The following is an 18709-nucleotide window of genomic DNA, read 5'->3' as shown; positions in this document are numbered from 1 at the left end:
GAGGAGGAGTTTCTAGGGCCAGTTCAGCTGAGAGATCTCAAAAATGCACCAAGTCAAGGGGAGAAAAGGCACCAGCAGTAGAGTTGAGGTCAAGAGCAAGAAATACAGTGTAAGGTACCAAACTGCATCTCCTTGATGAGGGTAAGTGGCTTGTGAAGGTGGCATGGAAGTTAGAGAAATAGGATCAGGAGAATAAAAAAAAAGAATTCAAGGAGACGTCAGGAGGGTCAATGAGCTAAATCCCATTTCTTGGCAAACTTTGCATGCTGTTGGGACATGGGATCTGCTGAAAGGGGCCACGAGAGACCACAGGGAGCGCTGGTGAGTTTCTGACCTCTAATGTATACTTACCAGATGGATTAACAGGAGGATCAATAAACATTGTCTACACTTGACATTTTGATAAATAGAGCTATATTATTTGCTGAGGCGGCAGGTGTTACCATGGCAGAGATGTAAGTTATCTAAGAATATCTTATTTCTTGGAGTGTTTTTACTGCCCTTATATTATTTGTTACATAATAATCACAGCTACCCTGCTTATTGTTCTATGATAGGCTATCTGATCAACCCCTGTTCTGATTGTCCTTTTCTCTGTCACACAGGACATATTAAATTAACTTCTCTAAGCCTGGATTTTCTCATTTGTAATATGATGTTGATAGCACCTAATCCACAGGGCTATAGAGAAGGTTAGAAGAGAGCATAGATAGGAGATATTTACCATATGGCCTAGAAGAGTAATTTCTCAATAAATATGAACCACTATCACTGTAGACAAATCATTAGGAAGAGACAAATGGTGGAATTTTGGAGAGATAGCCTCAGACTTGGATTCTAGGACCACAGACAATGTTAGGAATCCTACCTTCAAAATATCACCTAATTCCCTCATTCAGAACTGCATTATTTTCTGTTAATATATTTATTTATTTATTTTTGGCTGTGTTGGGTCTTCGTTGCCCTGCGCAGACTTTCTCTAGTTGCGGCAAGCAGGGACTACTCTTCGTTGTACTGTGCGGGCTTCTCATTGCAGTGGCTTCTCTTGTTGCTGAGCACAGGCTCTAGGCGTGTGTGCTCAGTAGTTGTGGCTCCCGGGGTCTAGAGCGCAGGATCAGTAGTTGCGGTGCATGGGCTTAGTTGCTCCGCAGCATGTGGGATCTTCCCGGACCAGGGCTCAAACCCGTGTCCCCTGCATTTGCAGGCGGATTCTTAACCACTGCACCAGCAGGGAAGTCCAGAGCTGTATTATTTTTCCCAATAATATTCCAACACATGCTCTCTTCCTCTCTATCCTGATTCAATCTACTCCTCACACGGCTATGGATTTCACTGTGTATTTTTTTCCCAATTATTAAATGACAATGTTGATTTACTTCCGCTTTGAAATTTAAAATTATCCTAAAATACATAAAATCCCAAGCAATATAATTTGTTAAGTTATTTTAGTGTTTAAAGAAATAAAAAAGGAAAGACAAAATAAAATAACTCAAAGCCAGCTACTCTTGATGTAGCAGTAGTCTCACCGGGGGCAGTGGCTTTCAGGTGGGATTGGACAGCGGCTCTGACTGAGGTGTTGCCATCAGTCCCCACCCGACATCCTAGACCTGATTCCACAGTGAGGGTTCATACTTCCCTTGGGTAGTTGATGACTTTGCAGACAGAAGGTGAAGAAAAGGAGAAGCATGGTTGGTGAGTCTCAGAGAGAGTCCCCGTGGGAAATATGTGTGACCTCATGAGACAGTCCTGGGAACAAGGCCAATAATCAGAGGGCTTCAGTTGTTCTAGACAAACCTAGTGGCTGTTACTTGACATGACCCTGACCCAAACAATCCAAATGCCAAGTGGGAATAAACCTATCAGTAATACCGGGGAACCCTCTAATAAAGCAAATAGGGTAAGAGAAAAATATTTTCAGTTCAGCAGGAAAAAGGAAGTCCTGGGAACTTGTCATTTTGTGAGAAACGACACAGCAGAACATCGTAGACCTAGTGACAATGTGAAAGTGAGCGTGATGTTCAAGTAAGAGCCGGGAAGAAACTAGGGAGCGATTTAGAGGCCGTGGTGGCCCGTGTGGTTAGTGGAGAAACTGGAGTCCCAGATATAGATGATGTCGGTGGTAAATGAAGCAGCAGGAGCTGAACCGGCAGCTCTGAGCAGCCTCCCTGTGTGACAGGCTCACCAGCCCCAGAGGCACGTGAGGCAGCAGAAGGAATTGCTGGGGAGGGGGGCCTGGAGCAGCGTGACAGGAGCAGTGAGAACAATGTCAGGAGGGGAGAGGGGGGCTCACGGGTCAGGGCGGAGTTCAGCCCCCAGGCAGGGGCTCCCTGGAAGATTGCTCCAGACGGGAGCAGCTTGGCGCTGGCCAAGCAGAAATGAGCATCGACCAAGGCTGGAGGGACAATCAAGTCAGAGAAGGTCGTGAGTAGACAATGAAAGTGGTTAAGATGTTTTGTAAGAGCCCATCTCCGAGTATCCTAAGGGATGCTGGCGAGGGTAAGGACCCACGGACCATGAGAGCTGAGAGCCTCTGCTGGGCATGGCCAGTGGACTTGAGAGCTGGGAGGATCAATAAAAACTTACTTTATTATTAATTTATTACTGCAGAGGTAAGGCCTAGACAATTTTCAGGTTAAATTCATAAACTAAAGTATTTCTGTATAAAATTTGTGTACATTTTACGTATTTTTTTTCTGTGTAGGTAAACACTGTAATGCATCAAGATTAACAATGCTTATATTTTTGAGGGCTTTTTTTGTCTGTTTGTTTGTGTTAGTTTTTTTTTTCTAATTCAATTGGCACTAAAACACCCAAACTGAGTCTTTAATCTCCAAGACGATTATTCAGTTGGTGACTCCAATTAGTGTTTTGAAACTCTTTATTGAAATTCTAAAAAAAATAAGAATATCCCCAAAAAGTAATATTTAAACTTCCATCAATTTAGACTTTCCTACTAAGTAGAGGTAAGGCCTGTGATTCTCAACTCTGGCTGCAGTTTAAAATGCTCAGGTAAATGTTTAAATATGCTGCCATCCGGCTGCCCCACTGCTGCAGACTCTGCCCTAATTGTTCTCGGGAGGTGGAGTCCTCCGTGACAGAAGTTTTGAATCTCCCAGGATGATTCTAATGGGAAGACAAAGATAATTATCACTAAGCTAAGGGGCAAGAAGTTAAGAAAAGTGCAACAGATCTCAACTTTAGAAAGTACATCTGTCAACTGTGCTCTGCCCCTTCCCATCTCCAAAACATAAACACACAGGTGCACACACCTCCCCGGTCCCCACCAAGAATCCATCCTCCAGACATCGCTGTATTTTAACATCTGATTCCCACAACCATGCTGGATCCCCACAGGTTTCTCTTACTTCTCTCTCCCCTCATCCTGTGCTAGGCTTTTCCCGTGGTGCCCCCTCCCGATTTCTACCAGAGCCCAAGGCTGTGGCCACCCTACTCAGTATCCCACTCCGTGTCTAACATGGGACCTGCCCAGACAAAATCTTAAACATTAGCTGAGTTGAGGTAATGAAGTTGCTATTTGTGGTGTCTTACTAGCTGCTTTTTCTGCATGTTGGGAGGGCAAGGTTTTGTTCTCATTTTCTGGGTCACTCTTTCACCAAACCCCCAGGATTCACGCTCGGAGTGTTGTGCTCTCTCGTGCATACGTGCATACGTATCTTCCATATTCTTTTTCCTAATTGTGTTTCTCTCTCACTCGCTCGCTTTTAGCCATAGAAAATAAGTGTTCAAACAGACACATGAGGATAATATCATGAAAATGAGAAGATGCATTATCCACAGATCCTTGATAACACCCCGCCCCATGGGGCTCCTACCCATCTCTGCCGCCCCCCTTGTGACCCTCTCCCCATCGCTCCCTGCATCTGATGACGCCAACCTCCTCTCAGAGCCTAGAACACACCGGGCTCTTTCCAACCTCTGCTCCTGTCCTTTCTGCCTGGAATATTCTTTATCCTGCTCATCACCTGCACATCCTACAAGTCTCACACTCATCTCATCCCCTCAAGGGGCCATTTCCGACACATTCTCGTGGGGAAGGGAGGCTAATTACCTGAAGAGGAAGCTCAGAAATCCTCTCTGGCCTGTGAGGTGACAGCTGCTCAGATCCTCCCTCCACCCCAGTGCCTGACAGCGTTTATTTATTTATTTATTTATTTATATTTTTTTTCTGACAATGTTTAGATTATAAATTGATGTTAGTTGAAGGGATTCAAGAAAAGACATGTGGGCATTGTGTGAGGATATTGGTGCCTACAGACACAGAGGCTATGAACACATGAACCCAGTGAAAGTATAAGTTTTAATTTTTTTGTATTATCCTTAGAGTTCTAAAAATCTCAAATATAAGGAGCACTATTACCCCTCAATGTAATCTTCAGGTATATCAATAATCAAAGGGAAACAACCAAAGTAAATGTTGTCAATATTTATGATTGAAGTAAAAACAATACTTTGAATGGAAACCAGAATTTGGCCCCTGATCGATGTTCTGGTCTTTCTTTATAGTAATTGAAAATTCTCCTTGGGAACATTGATTGACAAGATGAGGAAGTGAAATTTCATAAATCTCTTATAAAGGCTTGGGTTATCCTCATTTATAAATAATGACACTCAGAAGAGAATTAGGGTTTTTAATGTTAAAACGTTAAATAATAACCACATTATGAATTAGTTAATAAAATGGTTAATTAATCAGTTAATAAACTGGTTTATCTTTTTAATATATTCATTCTACTTTAATGAGCATAATTTATAATTTATAATTGACTGTGACATCCTATAAATGAATTTATATACTTCCAGTAAACTTCTAGGATGGCATAGAAAAGTGTATAGTGGACAAAGAGGTTGAAAAAATGAAAATATATAATTAAAATCAACTTTGTTGTTATAGCATCTAGACCAGAGGAAAAAAAGAAATCAGTAAGTATATAGAAGATCTGAGTGACACTATTCATCTTGAAGTAATGAACATTTATAGAGTTCTTCACTTAATAATTGCAGAATAAAATAATATTTTTTTCTAGTAAACGTGGAAAATTTACCAAGATATTCTGGCCCACAAAACAGGCTCATTATATATGAAAATAATCAAAATATTACAAATTCTGTTAAGAGAATTAAACAAGATCTTGCATGTAAGGGCCCAGGTGGGCACAGAAGGCTTCTTCCCACCTACCACTCTAACGACAGACAAGGGAAAAGAGAGTTTCAACTGGAAATCATTACGTCATTGTGGATCGAGGGGGATGGAGAAGTAGAAACAGACCGTGAGAGATGAAAAGGGTCCAAAGCAGGACCAGAATCCAGCACTAAGAGTGACCACCCTGGGGCCTATTTAGACAACTGACACAATTATCTCCCATCATTCATTGGGATTATTGTGTTTGCTACGTGGTCTTAGATATGTGCTAATAAATACATCATCTCATGTAATTCTCCACACAGCTCTATGACATAGTAGTATGGTCATCTCTGCTTTAGACGTAAGGAAACTGAGGCTAGAGTTGGTTAGGTGGCCTGTCCAACATCACACAAATAGGAAGGGGTAGAGCTAGGATGGGAATGTTTGTGTAATTCAGGACCAGCTTGTACATTCCTAGCAGCATCCTCATGTCTAAATGGATGAGCCACACCTTACACAAGCACCTTTAATTCAGGTTTGGGGAAGGAACTGTGAAAAGTCTCCTACATATTTTGATAATCTTTTGAAAAATAATAGAATATATAGAGCTTCCCTGGTGGCTCCATGGTTAAGAATCCGCCTGCCAATGCAGGGGACACGGGTTCCAGCTTTGGTCTGGGAAGATCCCACGTGCCGCGGAGCAACTAAGCCCATGGGCCACACCTACTGAACCCACGCACCACAACTACTGAGCTCGCGGGGCACAACTGCTTAAGCCCGAGCGCCCAGAGCCCTTGCTCTGCAACAAGAGAAGCCGCCACAGTGAGAAGCCCGTGCACCGCAACAAAAACCCAACACAGCCAAAAATAAAATAAATAATATGTATATATATATATATATATATATATATATATATATATAAATTGTTAAAGCATTAAATAAAACACAGCTGTCACTTTTTATCAAGTGTAATGAGGAAGAGAAAGGAACAAAACTGAAACATTTTAATAATTAATTAGTTAATTAACTAATTCCCATGGTTCACTTTTTTTTTTTTTTTTTTTGTCTGCGTTGGGTCTTCGCTGCAGCACGTGTGCCTCTCACCGCAGCGGCTTCTCCCGTTGCGGAGATCTGTCTCTAGGAGCGAGGGTCTATGCAGCTGTGGCTCGCGGTCTCATCTGCTTTTCAGCATGTGAGATCCTCCCGGACCAGGGATCGAACCCACGTCCCCTGCACTGGCAGGTGGACTCCCAACCACTGGGACACCAGGGAAGTCCTGCTTCACGTCTATTCTCCACTCCTCAACTTTTGGGAGCTGTACTCAGCTGTAGGTTGAGGTGCGAATGCACAGACCTCAGGAAGGCCTCCTTCTTCAGCAGAGATGCCCGCAGAAGCTCTAAGCAAGGCCCACAGTTCCTCCTTGCTTGGCCCCCTGAAACTCCTCTTCTCACAGCCCCCCTGCTGTCAGGAGCATCCTCAGCGTCTGCCCACATCTACCCCTCCCTCTTAGGAGAGTGGCTTCTACATTGATTTCCTGAGCAACATTATCAGCGGGACCCTTCCTCATTCTAACTCTCAGATACAAGGACATTCCACTAACAGTGCTATACATTGCTTTTAAAAAGATCCACTTAGGGCTCCCCTGGTGACGCAGTGGTTAAGAATCCACCTGCCAATGAAGGGGACATGGGTTCGAGCCCTGGTCGGGAAGATCCCACATGCCACAGAGCAACAAAGCCCGGGCGCCACAACTACTGAAGCCCATGCGCCTATAACCCGTGCTCTGTAACAAGAGAAGCCACCACAATGAGAAGCCCGCACGCAGCAATGAAGACCCAGCACAACCAAAAATAAATAAATAAATAAATAAATTTATAAAAATAAAAAAGATACACTTAACTACCTGTATCAGTTTTCTGTTGTTGATGTAACAAATTACCACAAGTTCCTTCTCTTACAGTTCTGGAGGTCAGAAATCCAAAATGGATCTGAGTGTGCTAGCTTTAAAGTGTCAGCAGGTCTGTTCCTTCTGGAGGATCTGTTGCAGGGTCTGTTCCCTGCCTTCACCAGCTTCTAGAGGCCACATGATTTCCTCGCTTTCTGGCCCCGCCGGCAATCACATCACTCCCACCTCTGCCCCAGTCCTCACACCTCCTTCTCTGGATGTGACTCTCTGTCCTTCCTCTTTCGTAGCTAAAGACCTTTGTGATTGCTTTGCACCCACAAAAATTATCCAGGAGAGCCTCCCCAAGTCAAGATTCTTAATTTAATCACACCCACACAAGTTCCTTTAGCCGTGTGAGGTAATATATTTGTATGTTTGGGAATTAGGCCATAGGCATTCTGAGGAGCCATTATTCTGTTGACCACACTACTCTTTCTGCGCAACTTAAAAAAATTGTTTTACACTGATGGAAGAAATTTTAACATGTTAAGGAATGGGGAGGTCATTCTGGCTTATACATGACTTGAACTTTAGGCTATCCCAAACAGCCTGTTTGTAGCCTATTCAACATGCACTGTACATCTGCTATTAACCATTACAGAAAAAAATTCATTTAAAAATCAAATGGAGCAACTATACTTTAGGCTTTCGAAATGGACCGGGTGGCCACTATAGACAAGGTTTCAAACACATTCTTTTATTAGTGAAAACTTGAGTTTTCTGACCTGTATTGTTAGCGAACACAAGTTCATGTGCCTGATGCAGAGTGAGACCAAGGTTTATTGCAGAGCCATGCAAAGGAGAATGGGAGGCTCATGCTCAAAAAACCCCAAACTCCCTGAAAGCTTTTAGCAAATCATGTTTAAGGGCAAGCTTAAGGAGGGGTGAGGTTGGTTGTTGGCTCAGGAATCCTTTGTCCACAAAGGTCAGGTCACTATGTTCCTGTAAAATTCCAAAAAAAGAAATGCTATTCTCTGTTCTGCAACTTTTTATCTTTATATGAATGTTAAAGTGTTATACTCTTAATGGTCAGAGCATTGAGAATGGGCTATCCTGTGTATTTCATGCTATAGGCAACATTTTTAACTTGAAGCAAAAACAATAGGATATATAGGTTAAAGTAAAAAACAGCAACAACAACAACAAAAAATAGATCTAATATGAAGTCAGATTGTTCTTCCCTGTTACAGTATCAGACTCAAGGACACAAACAACCATTCTCAAAACAGTATCTGCTGGCAGCTACCACCTGCAAACTTATGGTCTCCAGGTCTCCCCTTGTAACTATGCAACAATTTCAAACACCAACCAATCCTTTCTTAATAGGCACCCTTACCTCTTGCCAGCTCCAATTATAATTGTTTTCTTAAATTTTTAGTTTATATTGGCGTATAGTTGATTAACAATGTTGTATTCGTTTCAGATGGACAGCAAAGTGATTCTGTTATACATATACATGTATCTATTTTTTTCAAATTTCTTTCCCCATTTAGCTTATTACAGAATATTTAGCAGAGTTCCCTGTGCTATACAGTAGGTCCTTGTTGGTGATCTTTTTAAAATATAGCAGTGTGTATGTGTCTATCCCAACTTCCCAATCTATACCCCCAACCCTTCCCCTCTGGTAACCATAAGTTCATTTTCTAAGTCTGTGAGTCTGTTTCTGTTTTGTAAATAAGTTTATTTGTATCATTTTTGGCTGTACCAATTTACATTCCCACCAACAGTGTAGGAGGATTCCATTTTCTCCACACAGTCTCCAGTATTTATTGTTTGCACATTTTTTGATGCTGGCCATTCTGACTGGTGTGAGGTGATGTCTCATTGCAGTTCTGATTTGCATTTTGCTAACAATTAGCCATGTTGAACATCTTTTCATGTACCTCTTTGCCATCTGTATGTCTTCTTTGGAGAAATGTCTATTTAGGTGTTCTGCTCATCTTTTCATTAGGTTGTTTGTTTTTTTGATATTGAGCCTCATGAGCTGTTTATAAATTTTGGAGGCTAATCCCTAGTCAGTTGCATCATTTGCAAATATTTTCTCCCATTCTGTGGGTTGTCTTTTCATTTTGTTTATGGTTTCCTTTGCTGTGCAAAAGCTTTTCTGTTTAATTAGTTCCCTTCTGTTTATTTTCGTGTTTATTTCCGTTACACTAGGAGATGGAGGGTAAAAGATACTGCTTTGATTTATGTCAAAGAGTGTTCTGTCTATATTTTCCTCTAAGAGTTTTATAGTATCCAGTCTTACATTAGGTCTTTAATCCATTTTTAGTTTATTTTTGTGTATGGTGTTAAGAATGTTCTAATTTCATATTTTTTTACATGTACCTATCCAGTTTTCCCAGCACCAATTTACTGAAGAAACTGTATTTCCTTCATCGTATAGTCTTGCCTCCTTTGTCATAGATTAATTGACCATAGATGGGTCAGTTTATTTCTGGGCTTTCTATCCTGTTCCATTAATCTATATTTCTGTTTTTGTGCCATTACCATACTGTTTTGATGACTGTAGCTTTGTAGTATAGAGTGAGGTCAGGGAGCCTGATTCCTCCAGCTCTGTTTTTCTTTCTCAAGATTGCTTTGGCTATTCAGGGTCTTTTCTATTTCCATACAGATTTTAAGATTTTTTGTTGTAGTTCTGTGAAAAATGCCACTAATAACTTGCTAGGGATTGTTTTGAAGCTGTAGATTGTCTTGGGTAGTATAGTCATTTTAACAATGTTGATTCTTCCAATCCAAGAACATGGTATATCTTTCCATCTGTTTGTGTCACCTTCAATTTCTTTCATCAGTGTCTTATAGTTTTTGGAGTACAGGACTTTTGTCTCCTTAGGTAGGTTTATTCCTAGAAAATCCTAAAGATGCTACAAGAAAACTACTGGAGCTCATCAATGAATTCTGTAAAGTTGCAGGATACAAAATTGGTAAACGGAAATCTGTTGCATTTCTACACACTAACAATGGAAGGTCCGAAAGGGAAATGAAAGAAACAAATCCATTTACCATCACATCAAAATATATATATATAATTCTTGACAATCAACTTATGTCATTTTGAGGTTTTTGCCTTTATAAGCCTCCCCAATCTTGTAGTCTGGCTGAACACATTTCAGGTCCTTCTAGAATCTGTCTCTCCTGAGCTATAGACCTCAGTTTGGACCAAATAAAATTCTTTCCTATTCCTAGTATAGACTGATTTAGTGATTGTTTATATTGACAACACAATTAAAGAGTTTCTTTATAACAGTTCAGAATATAATGAACAGCTAAAATATGAGTTACAGATACTAAAGCCCACTTTCATTTAGTGCATGGAGGCTACTACAAGGACAGGGGACAGGGACGTGCTCTGGGCCCAGCAAGGAGGGCCTCGACAGTTCTCTGCTCTTCCCAGCTGCTCCGAAGCCCACTGCACCGCCCCTGGGGGGGAGGTGGGGACAGCAGATCAAGCATCATGGAAACCCTGGGGACATGACTATGAGCTGGGAGGCGCGCAGACCTGTACCCATCAGAGACCATCTCCGTCGATGCCACTCTAAGCCCTGAAACTGCCAACCTGAGGTTCTCTTCTTATGGAGCAAGGGCTCATGTGACTGAGGTGCAGAAAGCCCAACTCTGACAGCAGGTGTTTTAATGAAAGTAAGGGTTTATTTACAGATCTCCAAGCAAGGGAGTGGGAGACAAGCCACAGATACACTCCAATTTGGCCTTTGATTTAGGGGCTTTTTTAAAGGAAAGAACAAAGAGGCTGCCATTAATCATCATCATTTGACATTTCTGCAACTCCTTTTTTTTACTTCTTTAACAAATCGAAGTATAGTTGACTTATTGATACAATATTGTGTTACTTTCTGGTGTATAGCAAAGTGATTCAGTTTTATATATACATATATATATTTTTTTGATTATTTTCCATTATAGGTTATTACAAGATATTGACTATAGTTTCCTGTAAATGCTGGTTAGTTACCTATTTTATGAACAGAATTGTGTAACTGTTAATCCCATACTATATGTGACATTTGTTCATCATAGCTTGAGAAGTCAGGCTGTCTCTGGTTTATGATTCTCAGGCCAGGTGGTGCCTGGCTCAGGGGTCTTTGAGCTCATCCTGCCCTGGAGAAACAGCCTGAATTTGGAGTAAACGATGACATCTACCACAGCAACTGGTACATTGCTGGTGTTAACAACAGAAGTGTAGTCACCTGACTCTCCTTGATGAGTGTTCAGTTAGCACAGGATTGAGGTCAGAGGTGACAAAGAAAAGGAAGAAAGTTTTGGATAGAGAGATCTTCGGTAAACTCAGTGAGGGAACTGTGTTTTAGGGGGACTTGGATTCACCCTGCAGGACGTGAGAGGACAGCACCTCACTCCTGGTGCCCAGCCCCCATCAGCTCCTGGACGGACCCCTGACCCTGAAGAGGCCACTCTGGGGGAAGGAGGAGCTGCTGGGACAGCGGCCTCTGAATCCCTCTCTCCTCTGGTCCATCTCAGGGTTCCGAGTTCCCGCAGGAGCGGAGACGGAGGCCCAGGGGGGAGCGAGTGGCCAGCGGGAGGAAGAGGCGCCCAGCCCAGCAGCGGCCCGAGTGCAGGAAGCCGGGGCGGTTCTGGTCCCGTGGGGAACAAGCCTGGGGCCCGAAGGCCTTCTGCGAGGAGCGCGGTGCCGCCCGCCGGCTCCCCACCTCTGCCGCCTTCCCTGTGGGCGGAGGCCTCTGGACGGCTCTGGACAGGGAGTTGGCCGCCTTTCCGCCTCTCCTCCAGCTCCCGGCCGGGCCCTGCAGCGGAGCTCCTTGTACCTGCAGCGCTTGTCCCGCCCGGAAGTCCGGGACGCGGAGCAGAGAGGCCATGGCCCGGGGCCCTGAGCTCCGCCCGCACCGAGGGGCTCCTCCCAGACCCGCCGGCCCAGCTGCAGGAAGAGCCGCTGGATCCTCAGCCGCCTCCTCACCAGAGAGGAGGTTCTCATCTTGTCGCAGGAAGAATTCAGAGACAACAGGGAGAAGGAGAAGGTACAGCGAGGACTTCTGGGGCACAAAGGGCCGAGGGTGGTGAGCAGCGACGCTGAGCTGCTTAGACAGGCTCCTTACACGGGGCGTGAAAATGAAGGGGCGGAGTATTCATTGGGGAGGGTGGGGATTGGGGTCGCACTTACTGATTTTCACCACAGCTCCACCTTTCTGAGGGGAGGGGGGAGTTTCGTCCTTATTTAACCTTGCTGGGAAGTGTTCCGGCCCCGGTGCATGACGGGAACTTCTCATCTGCAAGGCTACTTTTGTTGTAATAAGGGTATAATGAGCGAAAGGTTACATTTAGAGGCTTTTTTCCCGTTTTCCCACCTTCCCTTGCCTCCAGGACACTTGTCACCCCAAAACGTATGGTTTTCTGTCTGTCAAGAAGTTCCTGCTTTTCTCTGTCTGCCTACAGACCCCCGTTGTTTACAAGATGTATGGTTTCCTGCCATCTGGCCCTACCCCCTTTCTCTTCTCACATCTAGCTGTTTGCCTGCTGGAGCAGCCAGAGGTGCCGCCCTGGGCTCCGGGCCGGATGGGGACAGAGGCGCTTAGACTTCTCACTCTGCTGGCTTCCAGACTGAGGCCAAAGAACTGGAGCGGGATGCGCTGGGCCCCTGTGTTGTCTGTCCTGAGCCCAGGGCTGGCACTGGACAACAAGGCAGGAGTCAACTACACATGCCCAGGCATTCGCCTTCTTTAATCCTTCATCTCTGGTGTGAAAGAGCCCAGAGTTCCCATCCTGGGCAAAAATTATTCTTTAAAAACATTTTGCAGAAGGCGTTCTGGTCTCTGCCAAAATAAGATGTCGGTTGAATTAACATCACCAGAGTCATCTGTAGGCATTTGCTGTGAGCAGCAAGGGCAACTCATAGCCCCAAACCCTTTAGGCGCTGGGAGCAGAACAGGGCTGTTCGACTCCCCTGGGTCATTAGCTGTCAGAGAAGCTGGAGCCTTACAGGCCATAGCATCCTACAACCCATGGGCCAAATTCTGCCCCCAGCCTGTGCTGTAGGACCTGCAAGCTAAAAATGATTTTTGTATTTTTAAATGCTGAAAAAAATGTAAATATTTTGCAACATTTGAGAATTATATGACATTCGCATTTTAGTGTCTATAAATAATGTTTCATTGGAGCACAGCTCCTTTGTTTACCTTTTATCTGTGGCTGCTTTCCTGCTACAATGGCAGAGTTGATGGGTAAAGCAGAGGTCATATGGCAAAGTTTAAAATATTGACTCTCTGGCCCTTTAGAAAAATCTGCCAGCTCCTTCTCTAGAAAAGTAGTATTTTCTTACCACTATATGCTGAGGGTTACACTTAATAAGCAGGTAAACTTTTGGTGAATTTTGCCCCTGGAAATAAACCTTGGGTAGCTGTAAAACTGATTACATTACTCCCAGGAATCTCATAATAAACCTAGCCACCAAATGTGCGGATATTACTAGGCTGAGAAGGGAATTCATGTGCTGACTTCTTTCATCCAAGCAATCACCACAAATTAACATAACTGGAACACATCTCCTATCTGAATTAGCATGAAATACAGAAACTGCCAAGTATTTCCAATCTTGCGAATGGGGCAGAATAAACCATAAAACTAGTTTGACCTTTGATTTAGAGACATCTCTTTACTGTAGCAGTGTTTGCCAAAGTTTATTGAATATGAATATCAAAAAAAAGTAATAATTTATTGATAGAAATCTATCAGGATTTCATAAGTTCTATTTACACTCAGAGGAAAGAAAGCTATAAAAATGGTCACATTGATGACACAATTACTATATAATTTACATATGCTTATGAAAATTTTATAAAAGCAAAAATAAGTAAGTAGAATCATACTATTTCTTGTCGTTAAATAAAAAGCATTTTCATGCAACTTCCTGGTATACTCTTGCATCTGGTGCATGGTTTCTTTCTTGAAATGCATTCCTGCATAATGAGAACACATAGACAAAGACAGTTTGTATTGTTCTTTTGTATTTATAAGTACATTTTAGTTGAAATTTATCAATAGTGTATATAGCCTATAATATATTCTGGGAAATCCTGATTTATCTGGTAATAACTTGTTATTTTGGATTGTTTTGAATTATCTAAAATTAAATTAGAATAAAATTAGGACCCCAATAAAATAATCAAAATAGATATCATTTTGTCTAATATTATTTAAAATGGAAACTCATTAAATCTCAAATAAAATAGTTGGTATATGGAATTTTAAGGGGCTTGTAGAGAAAATTTTCTATTCTTATAAAACATACTGATTTTCAAAAACATAATTTAGAATTCAAACAATTAAATTTAAAAGTATTTATTTTATAATGTAGTGAACAGCAAACCTTTTTCTTAGGGAAGGAAATCTAGCTTTCCTCTCCTTGCATCTTGCAGAATAGCTTTCCAAGGGTTCAGAATTCTGTAAAATATTTGTACTAACCCAATCTCTCTGAAAATATATAATCTTTCAGAGTCCTATAATTGACAATGTTTTAAACATGGATTTAATTTTATCAAGCGCCAACTTATCACTGTAGACTAGTTGCAAACATCTTGTAATTGTACAATATATGAACACTTCTCAGAAACCTCTGGAGGGTAGACATACACATGGATCTCTGGGGGGCAGGGTGTTGTGTCTCTGTGAATGAGTGTACGTGCCCCTGGTGTTTGAACATATTCTGAAAATGGGACTCTTACCATGTCTGCAATCATCTTCCACCTTCTAAGTCATGGAGATATCGACCTGTTTTTGGTGGAAAAACAAAACAAAACAAAACGAACCCTTGGCTACATAGTCTAAGGTAAGTGATGAACCTATGCCTGACTCTGAATTCTTTGAATGTTCCTGTCCAGGTTCACACAGTTCTTCAGGACTAGCACTCTTGTTAAGATAAAATTAATTCTCTTTTCAGTTATGAGGAAAATAGTAAATAAAATTTAAAAGCAATAGAATTAATCGAAGCACCAGAGTTTAATCACAAATCATGTGTTTATTCTCGTGGCCATTCATCCTTGACTTGTGCATACATATTTGAACACTAATATAACAGTTAACATCATTTGTGTTCTACATTTTAGTTACCATTCAAAGTTAGTTCCTGATTAACCCTAGTGTTTCTAAGTATATTTATAACTTCATAAAAATAGAAAGTCATTAACTGATCAATAATCACTGCATTGAAGGAAAACTGATCCATTCTTACTGAGCACAAGGTTTCCTTGTTTTGAGAGACACACGCTCGCTCAGTAGGGCTTACATATGTCCAAGCGCTGATCCACTGAACTGGGGATGCTTTATTTCTTGTTACTTGTTACCAAATTTTGCATTAAACATTTCTCAAGATACTTCACTATCTACACTTTTCTGCTGTCTATTTGTAATACACTTTCCCTCAGTTGATATTGTAGAGAATAGTTTTTCCTGGATCACAGCACTCATGTTTATGTGTAGTCATTAGCAGTTGTTTCTGTTCTGAAGTGTGCAGTGAGCATCTCTGGATTGGCCTGAGGTGACCAACTGAGTCAGCAGCTCAATTAACTCCTCCGTCACTGAGGGGCCTGGACGAATGGGACCTAAAGGTCCCTTGTGTTCATTCTTCAGCACATTTCCTGAGAATTGTACACACTGGGGACACATTAGTAAGCGAGACACAAGGGACCCTGCTCTCACGTTGCTGGGGGGAGTACACAGACTCCTGTAAATGAAAGTCTAAGAAAAATAACTTTTAAGAGCTCTACCAAGACAACAAAGCTGGCGATAACCGAAGCCCAGAGCGCCCGGGCCGCTGCTGCCGGGACAGCCGGCCAGTCTCACCACAGTGGGGCGTTCTCTGCTGCTGACTCTGTTTCCTTCATTAAAGATGGCATTTGAGTTGTGACGGGAAAAGAGAAAGCTCGAATGTGCAATGGGCTGGGGAGAGGCCAGCGTCAGACGAGGGGGCCCTGAGGCTTTTCTGAGGAGCTAACATCTGAGCCGCGATGCAGGTGAGCAGAAACCACCAGCCCTTTGAAGGTCTAGGGCAAGGGCATCCTAGGCAGAGGGAAGAGCAAGGTCGGAAAGTTGGAGATGGTTCCAAAGCCGGATGGTGAGAAAACACTGTGGCTCCATTGTCCTGAGTGAAGGGCATGAATGATGGGGTGGAGGGGGAAGGGGAGAGATGGGCCGAGTCAGGGCCTGGCTCAGGCTGGGAGTCTGTGGTCTGAGATTTCCTCCTGCTGTAAACGCTCCTCTACGTTCCTAGTGCACATTAGATGTCCTGGGTCCACACAGGGGGAAGACAGAGGGTCTAGCAGTCATATTGGGCTGGATGGAGGAGGCGAGGCACCAGCAAGATCACGGGGTCTGAAATCATCAAGAACTTTCGTGACATCAGTGTGCAAATTTCTAACACAGGAGACTGAAGGCCAAGTTCAGCAGTCTTGCTCAGCATGAGCCAAAATGTATTCATTTATAAATTTGCATAACTATTGTCTCAAAGAAAAAGTTCATCTTTCTGAAGGTCACATAGAAAGGCTACAAGGAAACCAGACCTTAGAAATCCTACTTCTGTGGAAGAAAGTCACCAGGAAATTGCTTGGAGAGTTTAAGGAACGTGTATCTTTAAAATAAAGAAAGAAAAGATGGAAAAATAAGAGGAGTTCAGGGGTGAAGGGGCTCATTCTAAGCCAGCAGGCTGTGTCTGGTGGTAAGCAGCCGCTCAGTGCTGCACACTCCTTCCCCTGTTGCCAGGATCATTCGTATCGTGCTTTATCTGCACCATTTACAAACGCAATTCAGCTGAAGTAACTCTTACTGACTCAGCTAGCTCTCACTTGACGTTCTCAGCTCACGGGCATGTGGAGTCTGCAGGAACCCCCTCCTCCAGAGAAGGTGCAGGGTCTCCACTTGACACATGTGTCCCATGTCCCATCATTTCACCAGTGTCACATGGCCTCCCTGCTTGCCTCTGCACAGCATTGTTCCTGACGGGATCCTTTTTTAGGCGGGGTAATCGTTCTTGTCAGCCATCACCTCAGCATCAATGCCCTCTCACCTGCAATTTTACTTCTATATTCTTTGAAAGAGCATTTCAACAAATTCTCGATTTGAACATGTATGTTTTGTATTTATTGATTTTTATGCATCCTTCAGTGTATACTATGCTCTGGCTCCTGCCCTTAGCTTGTCATGAAACCCCTGTGTGAGTTTATCAATGACATCTAATCTCCCTTCCTGTTACCTCTTTAACATTCTTCTCCACCCTTCTGTGACACATGTCACTACAGACACATCCTAATTGCCATGACATTCCGTCCTTCCTTTGGGATGCTTATTAAGCCTTCCTGCTTCTCTGCTGCGTCGTGGACCCGTGTGTGCTCTGCCCACCACTCCAAGCAGCCTCTCCCCTCGCTCTTCCCTTTGGAACCCCTGCCTCCCAGTTCAGCCGTCATTACTGGGCACCAGCTCCCAAGGACTAATCTTCCACCTGACTTCCCGTGTCCCCGAATCTGGTCCCTGAAGTATCTTCCCCTGAATAATTACCATGTATCAAACCTCATTCCTCTCCCTCTTCTTCTCCTCAGCTATATCCCCTGTGGATGCTCCTTCTCTCCTGGGCACCCAGGCTCCATGGTTCAGAATCATACATGATCCATTTTTCTATACACGGGAGGTTATCTGGCCATGTTGAGTCCAGCTGTAATGGAGTGAGATGAACAATGATAGGCAGAGGGCAAGGTAGAGACAGGAGGTATGTACCAGGTCAGGCTATGATTGGGTGAGAATAAAGGTCAGTGCTCAGAAGAAGAGCGGATTATGGAGGGTTTCTGAAGGTAGAACAAATTGGGAAATATTTTTAAACACAGGTGGAGAAGAGGTCTGATAGAGAGGTTACAGTTTAAAGAAAGCAGAAGTCTCATTGCTAGTTTCCTCAGAAGGATTCAGCAACTCACTATCTTTACATAGTAACATCTTATCAAGTGTTCTTTCAGTTAGAGAAACTCCAGGTTACACATCCCTTGGAAACTTATCCTATAATTTTTCTAGCAGTGGAAAACCATAGACCAAGGATATGCATGGTAGCGTTGTTTGGAATACCAAAAGATCAGTAAATATTGGTGTTTATTCCCATGTGGATTGGTGAAGTGAGCTGGTGCTCTTCTTTGTGTTTTGTCTAAGTCTCCTTCTGGACCATCGCACAAAGCCCAGCAGAATGTATGAAGCAGAGGTGCAGTGTGACAAGTGTGCTCCTGTTACCGAACACAAGTTCCTGTGCTCGATGGCCAGCGAGGCCAAGCAAGTGGAATGTCAGAGTTTGGAGCAGAGAAAGGTGCATTGCAGGGCCACGCAAGGAGATGGGTGGCTTGTGCCCAACAAAAGCCCAAACTCCCCAAAGGCTTTCAGCAAAGCGTTTTGAAAGGCCAGATGAGGGGGTCGAGATTGGTTGTTGCAAACTTCTTGGTGCAGGAAAATCCTTTGTTCACGAAGGTCAGGTCACGGTGTTCCTGTAAACCTCCAACAAAAGAAATGTTGTTCTCTGTTCCACAACTTTTATCTGTATATGGATGGAAAAGTGTTATGCCCTTAAAGGTCAGAGCCTTGAGAATGGGCTATCCTGCCTATTTCAGGCTAGA

This window comes from Balaenoptera musculus, unplaced genomic scaffold (genome assembly GCF_009873245.2).
Source record: "Balaenoptera musculus isolate JJ_BM4_2016_0621 unplaced genomic scaffold, mBalMus1.pri.v3 scaffold_56_arrow_ctg1, whole genome shotgun sequence".
Lineage (NCBI taxonomy): Eukaryota > Metazoa > Chordata > Mammalia > Artiodactyla > Balaenopteridae > Balaenoptera > Balaenoptera musculus.
Note: the sequence above shows the minus strand (reverse complement) of the source record.